This window comes from Cupressus sempervirens, chromosome 8, assembly GCF_028749045.1.
Source record: "Cupressus sempervirens isolate cs-2001-9-10 chromosome 8, ASM2874904v1, whole genome shotgun sequence".
Classification (NCBI taxonomy): Eukaryota; Viridiplantae; Streptophyta; class Pinopsida; order Cupressales; family Cupressaceae; genus Cupressus; species Cupressus sempervirens.
This window is the reverse complement of record NC_143125.1, coordinates 395,413,927-395,429,730: the sequence shown is the minus strand read 5'-3', so window position 1 is coordinate 395,429,730 and position 15,804 is coordinate 395,413,927.

Below are 15,804 nucleotides of genomic sequence, written 5' to 3'. Positions count from 1 at the left end.
AAATTATATGCATAAACATCATCCAATTTTACACATTTCATTAGATTACATCATCTTCAAGTTCTAAACACAAATGACACTTTTATGGTGTTGAAATTGAACAGTTTGTATTATGTCATTATTTTCCTTTACAAAAGGGGGACACGAGTTTGTACTTTTACCCCATGCTTGTTGTGGGGTGCGGTATTGTTGGGTGGAGAGAATTGATGTTGGGGGTGGTTCATTTATTAGGTTTTTCTTCTTTTGATTAAGAGAGTGGTTTGTATGTGTGAGGTGTTCCCTAGGTAAGAGTTTTTCCCCTAACTACTAGTGCTAATGGGTCTAGATGTTGATATTGAAGTTAGAGCTAATATGTTATAATATGATGCCTTTAAGAGATGCAAGTCATTTTCCTTTATACAAGGAAAATTTGGAATCTTATTTATTAGTGTCATGATTGTCGAGGGATCTCTCCAAAATGGTAAATCTCATCCTCTAAAGGTAAATGAGTACCTTGAGAGGAACCAAGCAGCCTATATAAGTTAACCAACTAGTTTGATTGATAATGATGTTTATTATCTTGTTAACCATGCTCTTATATGCATATTTATTTCATTCAAGTTTATCTACAACGTTTGGAATCTCAAATTCGTTGTACATGGAACCCAAGGCAGCTATGCAAGTGGTGCTAATAGCCAACAATTATTTCATGGTGGTTTTCTCTTGTTTGGTGGATCAAAATATGGCCTTTCAAGTAGGCCATATTTTAACAACCAAGTAGGTATATTTGTCAAGCCTTGTTATGTGAAATTCAATCTTGTCGAAGGGATCCCGTCAATAATGTCTATTTGGATGTGGTTCCCCAAATTCCCTCTATTCTAATTTCTCTATTGCTAGAAAAATTGATGGGTCTCACATGACAAACATTGGCTAAAAATGTAATTTCATATCCATGCATGTATATTTAAATTTATTTAAGTTATTCTTTGTTGGATTCTTTGCAAATTCATATGAAATCCACCACTTGAATTCAACAATTGGACTATGTAGCTCTTACATTTGGCTATCATATTTCCCATGAGTATAGGAATTTGCAAATGAAATGTTTCAAGTTTCTTTCGCTAGGGGCATTTGCTAATGCACCTTTGCACCCAAAATCTGAGTCAAACAAAGGGAAACCCCCTCCTTTAGAGAGGGAAACAAATAAGGAAGGCTTCATATGTGTAAAGCCTTGATATAATGGAAGAGGGAAAAAGAGGACCCATAGACAAGGTGAGAATACATTTAACAGATTTGATGTTTTAGAATATATTTATTAGAATGGAATGAATTCTATAAGACTACTTATGAAACATGTTTTATTAAATTGATTCAGGGGATTTCTAAGGGTAAAGATAGGCATAACAATTTTTAGGTCGATTTTTCAATAGCACTAATGAATACAATTCTTACTCATGTCACTCTGTGTGTTCAAGATTCATTCACTAATACTAAATTGTTTGATGATTTAGCTTTGATGGTTCATCCGAATTTTTTGGAAAAGGGGGATTCAAATAAAAAAGTATAATAGAGATTACAATATAAAAATCCCAAATGAAGGCCTCTTGAGAAGTCCCCTAAGGTCAAGCAAAAAAAGGATCAAGATAATATGGAATAAATGGGTGAGAATTTGGTAGAGTCAAGACTACTTACTCTCACTTCTCCAATTCTCTATATGATCATTCCCTTGTAGAATGCAAGAGGAATGAAAAGCATCCATTACCAAAAGGTTGTTTAAATTGAATCAAGGTGCATTAGCGTAATGTAAATGTTTGTTCAAAAATTTAATTTCTTTATGGAAGGTATGACTAGAATTTCTTCTACATTATTGTAGAAGGATAATCTCAATGTATTGGTGCTTTGGGTGATGCTGGAGATATTGCCTATTTGTGGGATCCTTGAAAAATTGCACCTTTATGGTGCATTTATACTAGGTTTTTCTTACCTACTTTTGCCTCCAGTTTTGATTTTAAGATTTTTTCTTGGTATCTAATGTTAACACCCCAATTGATCATCCTAATAAGTTTCAGTTTTGTCTCATATCAAGTATGTTTGGAACTTAGTTCCTTTACTTACTTGGATCTTCCCAAGTAATGTCAATGTGATAATACGTTTGGAGGAAACTGGAGGAAAGTGGATGAATTGGGCCCTCTTCTTTATTATTTAAGGACAATATATTCCTAAATTTTTTGCACATTAAATCTGGTAAGGGCTTGTTTGATTGGAGAAAAAGAAGAATGGGAAATATTTTATCAATGGGAATCGAATATGTTTGTTGAATCAACTTTTGGCTCGGGAACAATTGGATCATCAACTTACATATCTTAGGTTGGCAAGGGTCAAAAAATTGACCTTCATTCTCACTGCTAAAAGTTTTGGCCTCTCTAAAAACCATTTCTTTAAATTTCAGCTCATGTGTTTGTGGGAGGTTTCCTACAAGACCTAGAGGTTAATTGGTGGAGCAAAGATGGGCATAATTATGGAATGGCTATGCTCTCATTTGTTAAGAAGCTTCAATTTGTGACGTATTAACTTAAGAAATAGAATAAACAAAATAGCTAAGGTAGATGTTCATAACTAACTTGATAATATCACTTGTTGGAATCTCAAGAGTATCTGAAGGGGATACCTTTGTAGTCAAGCAGTTGGATCCAAGTACTCTTAAAGCTTCAAGTTTGATCTTTGTTGGGAGCCCTTTAGAGACATCCAAGTCAAACAAAATACAAGCATAAGTGGAGTGAAAAATATTTGAAGAATTGGCATCCAACATTTGAAAATCCCCCAAAGCCTTACCCACTTCCTCTAAAAAGAATTGTCCATAGATGAAGGGAAAGGTTGGGGAGTATGGCCCAAATAGAAGACTTGTTGAACAACTCGAAAGGGAGATTAAAATCTAGATGTCATGGTTTAACCATTAGGAAAAAAATTATCATCCCAACTAAAGAAGTGATCACACAAGAACTTAGTTCTATCCTCAGCATTAACAAATTTAGCAATAATATAACCCTTAGCCACAGGAAAAATGTGAATAGTACCAATAAGGATAGGCTCCCAATTTTGAAAAATCCAAACATGCAATTGTGGAAGGCTAGGCCAAAAGCCCTAAAACTAAAATATCACACCATGAGAACTAAAATCAGTAGTGTTGTGATTAATCTCCTCTTCCATCTTTGCATTCAACCTAAGGTAAATGGGCTTACACACATGAAGCGGGCCCCTATATGAGGCTCTAACCCCAAGCCAAAATGTTCCAAGACAACAAACTAGCCATAGTCATAATCGAAGAAGAGTCCCTAAGATCCACAAAAGAAACCCAAGCCAAGGAGGGGGCATTTTCCACATAAGGAAAAGTCATAACAATCTCTTCATTAGCTAAGGGAAAACCTTCTTGCTATCTATTTCATGTTAATCAATGGTAAGCCTTCTAAATTGTTTGTCATTTCTCAAGGCCTAAGGTAAGCCAACCTTGTGTGCCTTATCTATCCATCCTAATAGATAATAGCTTTAGAAGATTTATAAAATCCCAATTGAATCAAGAAGTTATTCTTTAATTGATTTCGAATAATAGTCTATGTTCTCTTCATATTTACACAAATAAATTATGATACCATTTTGATGGTTATTACTCAAACAAAGAAGTGACCAACTTCAATCACTACTTAGATATCCATATGACATCATTAAGGTCAAAGGGTAAATTAAGGAAAGTCTTCTACCTCTTTCATCAACACCCTCTCCTTATTCAATCAAGGATTTCTTGCATCCTTAAAATTTGTATTAGGGTTTTTTCCCTTGCATAGTTTGGTATTCCCCTCTATTGATCTCTTGCCTTGGGAGAATTGGAAAAGCTTCATGGAAGTTTTTATGATTGAAATACTAGGTGGCTTTCATTTCCAAGGCGAATGGTGATTTTGAGATCGATGCTTCAAGTTCTTCCAATTTACAAATGCTTGATGCAAGTGACTCCTTTTGTAATCACCTAAAATTGGTCTCATAAACCATGGAACCCTAATTTGAATTATCAATCTAAATCATCAAATTCCTAACCAAAGGAAATTCAATTTCATTATCATTTTGATCTGTGCATCAAATTTGCATAATTCATCAACATCTGCAAAATCATCAAAAATCTATTTATTCTAAATATCAACATCAAATTGGCATATTAGGGTATGCTCCGAGACTGGACATATTTTTGTGCATTGTCCTGCAGAAGTACAAAAATTAAAGAAAAGACCTTCTTGGTGGTTTGGGGCTTTGGTTCAGCATTACTCTATCCTTAAAGACACCGCTCTTAAGGATTCCCCCCCACCCTCGCCTGTGGTTGTTGATATCTGAATTTTGATCCATTGTTGGATATGGCTGCTGCAGTTACCCCTCCCTCTGCAGGTCAAGTTCAGGTGGATAAAGTTTTGCGTGTGATCTTGCCTGGCACTCCAGTTGGGTCAAATGGTGATCCTTTGGTTTGGGAGGAGGCTTCTCAAGTGGAGGAAGGTTGGACAAAGGCTAGAGTTAAAAAATACAAACGTTCCCAATAGTCCTCTTATCATCTTCTTAGATCACTCTTTTGGGAGTAGGGGGTCTTAATTGGGTATTTTGAGTTTTATTTGGTGGTAGAAGTGTATTGTGTTATCTGTGAAGCCATCGCGGTCACCTTTTTTTGGTTGGTGACCTATTTCACTTTTGGTCTATTGTATCTTTTGTTCAAGCTCCATTGACAAAAAATTGTTGTGTAAAGGGTTTCAGGCACCCTTCAAAACAGTTGTCCTTAATCAAAAACATCAAATTGGCAATTAAATCATCTTAAATTAATTAATTCAATTAGATGTCCTAGCACATTAATTAAACTAAACTCATATGTCATTTACACATGAAAAGGGAATTAATTTGATTTAATTGATCAAATCTCAATTAATTGAGAAAGATTATTTTATGGAGAGAAATAAATCGATTATCATCAAAATTGACAAAAACAAGATAAAATCCAAGTTTGAGTAAAAAGGTTGAGTTTGCATAAATAAATAAATTAGAAAAAGGAATAAATCAGTTAACTATGCACAAATTGGAAAAGTGAGATAACTAAATAATGCATAATTCTAAAGAACAAATAAAGTTTTTTGTTGGTCTTTATAGATCAAATCAATATGTTATCTCCTTTATCTTCTAAAATTACTCAAAGAGTGACTAGTTAACTTTTCTTTCACCTCTTAAAGCATTTGATCAATTGAATGTGTGTCATTTAAAACTCAACTTTATCTCATGTTTAGATTGATCTGAAACTTTCATCACAATCAATCTCAACTATTGATTCTCCTAGATTTTCCATATATGTCCCCATTTCTCATGTGCAATTGAAGAGGAAAGAGATTCAGGTGGTTTCGCACTAGAGATATTGTGTCACATTTTGGAGAAATCGCTACTTCAGTTAATTTAGATTAATCTTTGCATATTATTTTAGCTTATTAACCATGTTTCCAACTCAAATATTGTTATCTCATCTAGATTAATCATTCATATTACATAGAAAATATCAAAAAAAAAAAGATTAATTGCATTCATATCCTTCATTCTAGTATTGTCTAGTCGTTGATAGCTTAGAAATCTTAGTGCAATCATACTTGAAATAGATAGGAGGCAATAGGTCAATTTGTCATGATTATTGCTTGTTTATTCAATTTATCTAACAATTTGATCATGCAAAGAATGACTTATTGAAGTTCTTGTGTCATAACTTGTACATACAATTTTCACACATGCATTTTTGGTGCCCATCTTGGATGATCTCTCGAGGAAGTTCTTATGTACCAATAATCTAGCTTTGTTAAAATGGAATTATGTCAAATGGAAGATTATTTGTAGAACAGAGAAAAAGGGAGATCTAGGTAGGTGTGAGGAAAACCTCACTAGTCAAGCCTTGACTACTAAGCTCTATTAGAGATGGTGTGATCACCAAGAAAATGCTTGAGCCAAAATCCTGTCGATTAGGCAGTTGAGACAAGTGGAAATGGATGTTTCTTTTGGGTTTGTTTAGCTAAATAAACTTACACAATCAAACCCAGAAAAAGACAAAAAGATGGTGTGCCAAGGTTCAACTTCAAGAAGAAATTTGTTCATTCAGGATAACCTCATGAGGGGTGCAACTCTTATTTAGGTATTTTTTTGGATTTATAACAAAGGCTCTAAGGACTTTTTTCTAGTATGATTCTTTGGATGGATTCCTCCCTATAATGTCTATAGATCATCGTCTTTCATTGGTTAGACATTCTTGTAAGCTACATGGTATCGAGTTGAAGATTTCAAAGCTTCCTAGAATTTGGGGCGTGTACAAAATTGTCATTGGAAATATTCTTATGATTGACTTGTTAGAGACTGAGAAGAGTTGGTTAAAATTTTAGCCAAAAAAAATTGCAAACTTTAAGAGGTAATCTTTTGGCTTAGATACTTGACCCTAGAGGGGTAACTTAGTCTATTAATGTCAATAATTACATCATAAAAAGTATGAGGGAGAGGATATCCCTTGGTGAAAGAATGTGTTGAATGTGTTTGCATGACCAAAATGCAACATTTTCTTTTGCATTGCAAGCCATAATAGATGTCTGGCCTAGAATAACTTATGAAAATGAGAGTTTCAGGGACCCATTTGTTTCCTCTATGAAAAGATGGTGGGTGTTCTTATCTTATATTTTCTTGATGCTCTTAATCTAAAGACATCTAGAATTCTTTTATGGAGAATTTTGAAACATGCTTGTATACATGACTCTTGTGTGGTTGAGTTTTGGAGGAGCTTGGGGAGACCTTCGACTGAGATTTTGTTTTGCAAGAGGCCTAGAGTATTTGTTAGGGAAGGAACCATACAATTTTTCAAAGAAAGACTCCACTGGTCCAATTATTATGGTAAAGGGTTATAAGTATCATTCAAGACAATGTTCAATGTTAAATTTGAAGTGTGTATTCCATCCAAGACTAGTGAAACTAAGATGATATATGAGTTGGGCCTTTGTGAAAATGGTGGATGTTCTTAGTCCTCTATGGGGGTCATCATCCCCAAAGCAAACTTAGAGAACAATTATGTAGACTTTCTCGCCCACCTACCTCCCCCACCCCACAAACACCACCACCCCTGCCAAATAGGGTCATGCAGATTAATACTAGTAGCTCTTCTGAGGGTAATCTAGGTCATTTCCAGATTAGATGATTTGGGAGAGAGAGCTTCATTATTGTTCGTTTCTTTTTGCCCATTTACAAAGGTCATCAAACTAACATTCTAATGGAAGATCTTGTTATTCTTATTTGCTAGTGCAAGGTTGTTAGTGAGTCAAGTTCTCATATTCTTATGCATATGTTGAGTAATCATAATTTTAAGGAGTTTGTAATTGGCTTCAATAAGCCAACAAAATCTTCATTTGAGCAATCTTTAGATTATATTTCTTTTGGGAGTGGAACAAGGTGTTTGATTATCTAGCAATATGTAGGCTTCATAAGATAAGGACAATTGGTATGTCGAAGAGAGGTAATGACTATCTTTAGACTACTTTCAAAGTATAGAGATGTTGAATCTTAAGGGTAAGCCTGGCTAATTAGCTTTTTGGCGGGGGTTGTGTGTGGGCTTGGACACTCCTTGTGTTTGATGGGGGTGACACTTGGTTAGGTTCATTCGCTTCTTGGCTAATTTTTTTCTTGGTTTCAATGTTTTTTATTCTTTCTTTTTTTGTGTGGATGTTTTCTATGAATTAACAATGGGTTTTGAAGGGACCCTAAAACCAGTTAGAAAATGGATTTTAAAATAAAGAGACCTGAAACCCAGCTAAAGAAGATAAGCATTAAGCTCTATAAGAAGAAATGAGAGTCATACAAAACAAGACAAAGTCAAGAATGAGGGAACAAGGATGCATACTTACTCCATCAAAATAGAAATGGCAGCCTCGAAAAGATGAGACTAGAAAACAACAGACTATCCAAAATAAGGAACCAAGAAAACTAAGACTTCCCCTTTGGTCCCTTCTTTTGGAACCAAGACAATGGTGGCAGGCGCTAAAGAAGTGGAGACAAAAGAAAGATCAACACCTAGCACAATAGGTCTTTCACCAACAACAGAGACAGCAAGCCCCTTTAGAACAATTGGACCATGTGAAGCCTCAGCAACAAGAGCCTTTTTGTACCCTTTCCTCTCTCGAAATCCTTTAATAAGTACCCTATCTGGGTTCGGCTCCCTAATCTTTCGATTCATCTTTGGCAAGATTCAGTTTTTTAATCTATTGGGAACGCTATTGGGGATTTCTTATATGTGGATGCTGACACTTCAAATAGTTTCCACTCGACCTGTGCTCACTTCCTTGTTGACTTGGATGTTTCTAAAGGTCTTCCTGAGGCAGTTTGTTTGGATTCCCCGAGGGGGTCTTGGTCTCAAATGTTGGATTTCGAGGGAATCCCCTTTCGTTGCAGGAAATGCCACTTGACGGGTCACGTTGCTGCTCGTTGTGTAGCTGGGAAATCCAAACCTAGGCGTTCCCCCTCTTGGTGGACTGGGGCCTCCTCTGAGCATTATACGGTGAAACAATCCTCGGTTGCTCCTGTGGTTTCTGAGGTTGAGGCTAGTGTTCCTTTCGTGCCGGTGGTTGTGGAGGTTGCTTTGGCGTCTCATCCTGTGGATTCAGTGGCTGTGGGCAACGTCCTTTCCAAGCTAGTGGTAAAGGATATGGTCTCTCCCCCTGCTTCGATTGACCCTCCTAGGGGTCGGTTGTCGACTGTCTCTCATAAGGTTGCTGAGGCCTCTGCGTCCCCTGGGTTCCACGGGTCTTTGTCCTCTGAAGATTGGGTGACCGAGGCAGCAAAGTTTGAGGACGGTTGGATTGTGGTTAAAGGGAAGAAGGCTAAGCCTTCTGCTCCCCCTTTAGATATGACCCTTCGGTCGCATAAGGGTAACCTCATTTTAAAAGGATAATCTTTTGTTCCCTTATGCTGACTGGTTCTTCTGGGTTGGTGTTATGGTCTTGTCACTGGTTTTCTGGTATCTGGTTTGGATAGCCTTCCTGGATGCTTTGCTCCAATCTGTTTGTCCTTTCAGATTCCAGAGTTTTTGGTTAATTTTACTGGTCATATCTGCTGGTTTCAGGTCCCTGCAAAACCTGGTTTAGTTGTTTGGTTGGTTTCAGGTCCTTTTAAAACCTAGTTGTGCTTAATGTTTTATCTTTCTCTTTGATGTAATGGGTTTCGGGGCCCCTTCAAAACCTGCTTTTACCTTAATCTAAAACAAGAGCCTTTTTGTATGGATGTTGAACCTTGTTATTGGTTGATATTTCATGTATAAGTTTATTGATTGGACTCTTAACCGTTAAATAAATGTTTAACCTCTTTCTCATAAATAAAGACCAAAATAGTGGCTTTGCCACTTTGGCAAGTTCTTGTGCACTCCCATCATTTTACCATGTCCTTGATATGGGTAGCTTTTTGTACTTTAAATTCAGCATCACGTTCAATGTTCCATTTCCCTTTGTCATTTAGTTATTTTTGTTTAGTTGTATATATGTGCATGTGTGTGTATACACATCTTAGTAGTATAGTGTATTCATTGGACTAAATCATGAAATACGACTTTAGTTTTTTGATATTGTACGTGTTGGACTGAATCATGTTATACTTCTTTAGTTTTCCACTAATATATGTGATAGTGTCACATTGTGATGTGTGTTACCTTTCATAGATTACAAGAGGTCATCTTTCTATTCATGTTTTGCTTGTACCTATATTATATATGTTTGGTGTTTATTTTAGTGTAGTTGTGTGTGACTACACATGCATGTGCCAACACGTTGTATTCGGCCCATTTGTTCTACATATTGACACAAAAATGTGTTACGTGTATTTTTACCTACTAATACCATTATAGTAAAATTTGGGTATACATCATAATCTTTATCCAAATGATGCTTGACTAGTTTGAGTACTTCATATCTAGTGATTGATTTCACATGGACTAAATCTCTCTTGCACATCATCAATGAACTTAGGAAACAAGTATTTCAACTTATCTTTGAATTCGTTCTTGATATACAACTACTATAAAAAAATAAAAATAAATCAATTGAACCTTTGGTATCTCTTATGAACTTTGAAAAAGGAAAAAGAACTAACAAAAAAAAAATGTAGGACATATAATAACCAAAAATAGATTTACACAAGCAACATTTCATGCATTTAGTTATGAATGTAAACAAAAAGAGGGCTTATGGCAATTTATTATACTAAATTTATTTTAAAATAAGAACATAGAACTTTTCTACAATTAAAAACCTAATGAGAAGAAAACAAGTAGGGAAACCACAAAAAGGTTTAGTTGGGATTTCTATTCCTTATAATAAGAACTCAACCTTGTAAATAGCTAAGATCTTAGGCTTTGACTTAATCATTTAATCCCTCGTACTAAAAAGAAAGAAAGAAAATGTACTAGGAAATGTTGGGATTTTCACAGAATAATAATTGGAATCATCAGTAGCAATAGTAGTCCATTTCACTCTTACAAAAATTCCCAAATTTCTCTTTAGGTTCAATTCTCCTCATCTTTGGATATTGAATCCAACCAAAGCTTATTGAAACTCTTCAAAATTATCATCTATGGATACTAGTTAAAAAAATTCTCAAGCCAAAGGTACAATGAGTAGGATCAACATAGAATTGAGAAGACCTTCCTTCCATAATTGATGAAATGTCCAAGACAGGTCATTAATCAAGTCCCCAAACCTAAGATAAGTGGAGGTAGTATTCCTCCTAGAAAGTCCATCAATGGGTACAAAAAAGGTAGAGGACATAGTTGATCATGCATATCATTAACTACCTTTAGAGCAAGTGATTCAACACCAAAGCATAACAAAAGCAACAAAAACAACGCACCAAGTAGCAAAAATAGATGTAGATTGAGCTTCACCAATAGGACCTAAGGAAACCAAAAGAAAGTCTCTCCAAAGACTTGACAACTACATGAGGAAACCCCTCACAAACGTGATTGTCAACTCAAAAAGAAAGAATAGATCCTAAAGATATGTACCATTCAAAGAGGAAGCACTAATAGGCAAAGTGATTTTCACAAAAATCCATCCATATGTGACTCCCCCTTATGCCAAAAGAATGGAGAGCTAAAAGCCAAGTAGTTAATGACAAAAGGTTGTCTACTTCTAAAGGGGAAACCCTCATAGTCAAGTGGTTCATTATAAGGTCTATTCCTCCCTATGAAAGTCAATATCCTTGTGAAGAATGTTGGAGATGTTTAGGTCCACCAAGATACAAGAAAAATTATATTGACTCATGTAGACTCAAATTTTATAATTTAAAAAAAAAAAATTGAAAAAATAAACAATTGATACCATTTGTAAGGATCTCATTGCAAAAATGTTCCTAGAAAGTAGATTTGGAAGCCACTCTCTATATGTGCCTACAATTTGTCCAGACTCTGCAAGTTATTGCCTTTATTATTGGACATTGTATCTCCCTGGGATACCCTCTCAGAAAGCCCATCTATGGAAGCAACAAAAATAGAGAAGCATTGGTTGATGATGCTTATCATCAATCAACCTCCTCAAGAGTGAATGGATTCAACAGTAGAGTCAAGGGTATAACAAAAGTAGCAAAATCAAGGTACTAAATTGCCAACATGGTTGAAGTCTAGTCTTTACCAATAGAAGCCAAAGGACCACCACATGAGAAACCTCCTCGGAAATGTGACTTTCCACTAGGGGAAAGGGAATGGGCCCTAACAAGACTTGTTGTCCAAAGTGAATTGTTAATAGTAAAATGGTCTTCACAAGCATTCCAACTCACATGGACACCCCCTTGAGCCAAAAGAGTGGACAATAAAAAGTTAAGCGGTTGATGGTGAAAGGTTGTTTGCATCTTTAGGGGAGGCCCTCATACTCAAGTGGTTGATTATAAAGTCTATCCCTTAGCATTAAAAAATGACCTCATGAAGAACCTTGGAGACATCCATGTTTGCCAAGACGTAAACCAACATAGAGTGACTCATATAGGAAGCAGTAGAATCAACTTTCAAAAAAAACCAATAGCATTGTGAATAACCTCATTGCAAAAATATTCCTAGAACTGGAGAGGAAGATTTGGAAGCCACTCTCTATAAGTAACGTATAATTTGTCCAAGCTCTGCAAGTTATTGCCTTCATGATTGGGTATTCTATGTCTTTGTGAAGCCTAATTAATTGTTGATAAAAGTATTGCAAGGTCACTCCCTCATCCCCTCATGTATCTTTTATGTTCTTGTAATAATGTAGACAAAATATCATTCAAATGGCCATGTTCATGAAAAATCCTTCGCAAGAAAGGAATATTCTCATAGTTTACTTATTCTCATTCAATCCCTCTCATACTAAGTTACCAGATTCAATTTCAAGACATGGACCCTTTTCTAATAGTTTTGGGAGTGTAAGAGGTGGCAAGAGTTCAACAAGCATTGAAACAAACAAATAATTGAAATATCATCAAGCATCCCCTTAATGGAAATATTGTGATCAACTTCCATGAGGTGAGGGTTTTATTTGGAACTATAATGAGTGTTAGGTCTAATCCAAGGGCTCATATAGTTAAGTGAAATCACACTTTGTGCACCATAAGTGGGTGTGGGATTAGAATATGTGAAAGGTGAAATAAAAAGTGATTATCAAATTTAACCCATAATGACATTCATTAAACAACCAAAAGCATATGCTATGAGTAAAAGTGAAACTAAAACATCCTTTAGTAAGGACAACATCAACTAAGACTCACTGAATCGATACTAGTTTCAACATCCTTTTCTAGAAATGCCATCTTAACCAAGAGGAAGATTTGTTTCTTTCCTACATAAGAGGTCCATCAGTTAAGGCATTTCAAAGTGACACAAGAGACATTGTATAGGGAAAAATTGAGCATTGCATTTGTACCAATGATCTTCCATCAACTTGCTAGGATCACCATAAGTAGGAAATGATGATGGCAATCAATAATGCACCTTCTAGTTTTACAAGCCTAGGATACGATAAGGTGTGCACCACCTTATTAAAAATGGAAAAATATATAATTATAGACATCACTCAAACCAATTAGGGATTCTCAAATTGAAACAAGAGTAGTTATTATTTTTGGAGAAGGGAAAATGTTTTTGAAGACGTTGGTATGGGTGATGTGGAATTTGTTTCTAAACTCATCATGGAGTCCATAGAGATGGTAGGTCTTGAGAATGTTGTTCAAGTGATTGCAAACAATGAAAAAAGTTGCAAGGTTACAAGATTGCAAGGGCTTTGGTTGAGGAAAGGTGTACACACATTTTTTGGACACCAAGTATTGTATAAACCCTTAACTAGGTGATACAAAAAATTCACAATTGAACAAAGTGGGTTAGAGCTATATACCTCAAATTTGAGGAGATCCAAATGCTCTTGACATACCCTCATATGTCACAAAGCCTTTCTCAAATTTGGAATTGTTAAAGCTAAAATAATATTTTATTTAATTTTACAGTAGATTTAGCTTACTAAATCTAAATGTGTTTATATAATCATTCATGTCACATAATCATTTTTAGATGGGTTGATAAGTCCTTAAAGGGATTGAGCATCATGGTCATTAGCCACCAATAGAAGAGTTGGAAGCAATCAAATTCAAAGACTGCCTCTAAGGTCAAGTAGTTGATCCTAGATGACAATTTGTGGGCTCCTATGGATACTATCTTCAATTTCACTAACCTAAGATAGATATGAGTAAGTTCGTTGATATAAATAACCAAGCCTACCATGAGTATGAATAGGTTTTTCGATATAAACTGCTATGTTTGGGGAAGATCTATGCTGCCATTGCTCCATGATAGAAAAAATAGTCATAACAACACACACAAAAGGACCTCGAAGAAATATCTTATCAAAATGTGAAAAAAATCATTCATCATAGTTGCAACAAGATGAACACACCATTGCATCTCCTTATATATGCATTATACCCTGAATGCTATAGCACAAAGATATTTTCTTTGCCAAGAGAACTACAACCTTGTTTTTTTCCACAAGACAATTACTCCTTATAGTGATAATGAAGTTAATGGGCAAATGTTGGCATTTCAAGAATCTTTTCAAATTTACATGAGTTGGATAATGTGAGGAAAGAGTTTGCAAGGTTCATCTCAAGACAAGATCATGATATTTTTGCTCTTCATGACCAATACAAGGAAGATGCCCATATATGGTGATACTTCTAGGAGCAAGATTATGTGTCCTTCCAATCTCTTGCACTCAAGAATATATCTTAAGTAAGCATTTTTAATTATAATTTTCATGTTGTGTTGGTTTCCTCTCCAATTTCAATGTAGTAAGTTTTCAGTTAAATGGATTTGGAGTGCATACGTTGTTATCCACTAGGTGAAGTGAACCAACTACTTGCACAAGCAAAAATAAAATACGTTGGCTTATATACATCCCAACTTGTGACTCCGATCACATTAGCAAGACGCCTACACCGAAGGGCCGATGAAGCATTGTGATATAGCCCCAAAGTGTACCAACTCAAGTGCATATACTCTAAATCTTGCAAAAGTCAATATAAACGATGACGAGGACCTTACATATGAACCACTGGCTATCCAGGCTATATATGATGTATCTACCGGGAATGGCACTGCATTCAATCGTGCATGAACTGATGTTGAACCAAACAATAACCTTAATCCTGATTTGTTTTTTAAGAGTGAAGACAAATTATACAAAGCTTTTGTTATATTTATAATCTTGTAATTGTAATTATTTTCATTTGAATTATTCTACACATAAATGACATGCCATTATTTTAAAATTTTGAAATATCAATTGACATTTAAGTTTAATAGTACCATTGACCAATAATAATGATGTGTGTATGTAGAGATCCACACACATACAGACACAAAAATAGTGTACCAGCATATCAGAACCTCACACCCGAAGCCTATCTTGCCCCAAAATGGGCAACTTGGCTCTCCTAAGATAAATTGGTAAAAAAAATTCCAATTCAATATTGGCATAGATTCTTATGGAGTTAAATAACACTAGGATAGTTGATAAATTTAAGGCAATAATGTATCCACGTATTAATCCAATTAGATGAGTATTAGATTCTTGCCAATATCTGTTAAGAACCCTGAGCCATACTAGAACTATGCTCAAAATATATGTGCGATTAAAGGTGTGGGATATCAACTCTTCGTGAACAAACCTGACTTTCTCGTAAATCATCAGCTCCCTTGAACAACCAGATTTATTTTTGTTTGGTGAAGATAGCCATTAAGTCTACATAAATCCACAAATTAGGACTTTTTCCTTGAACTGCACAAAATCAATTTTCCATTTCATTTGTGGGAAGCAAAACATTTGGTGGGTGGATTCCATTCTAAAGGTAATAGGTCGCTTATTTTATCGCAGCAAGGCCTAACAATCTTGTTATGTGCATGATGCAGAATAAATTGCAGAGCTTCCTTAAATATCTGATTTGTATCATGCGAAACATCTCAGAAGGGAACTGTTCCAAGAGAAAGCCATGCAGACTCCTTCCCAATTCCTCATCCCCCGCTAAAAAGGAGGGTACATACCCCTTCTTAAGAGAAGATAGTTACGGGTGACTGCTGATTCAGAAGCGAAGAGAAAATGGGATAGTCTTTGTAACTTCTGATCTTATAGGGCCCACCATATGAAGGTGCTTGTCTCGCACTTCATATTCCTGATCTCATTTTATTGAACAAACATCAAATAACACAAGAAACTTGGTATTAAAACAAGCGTGAAC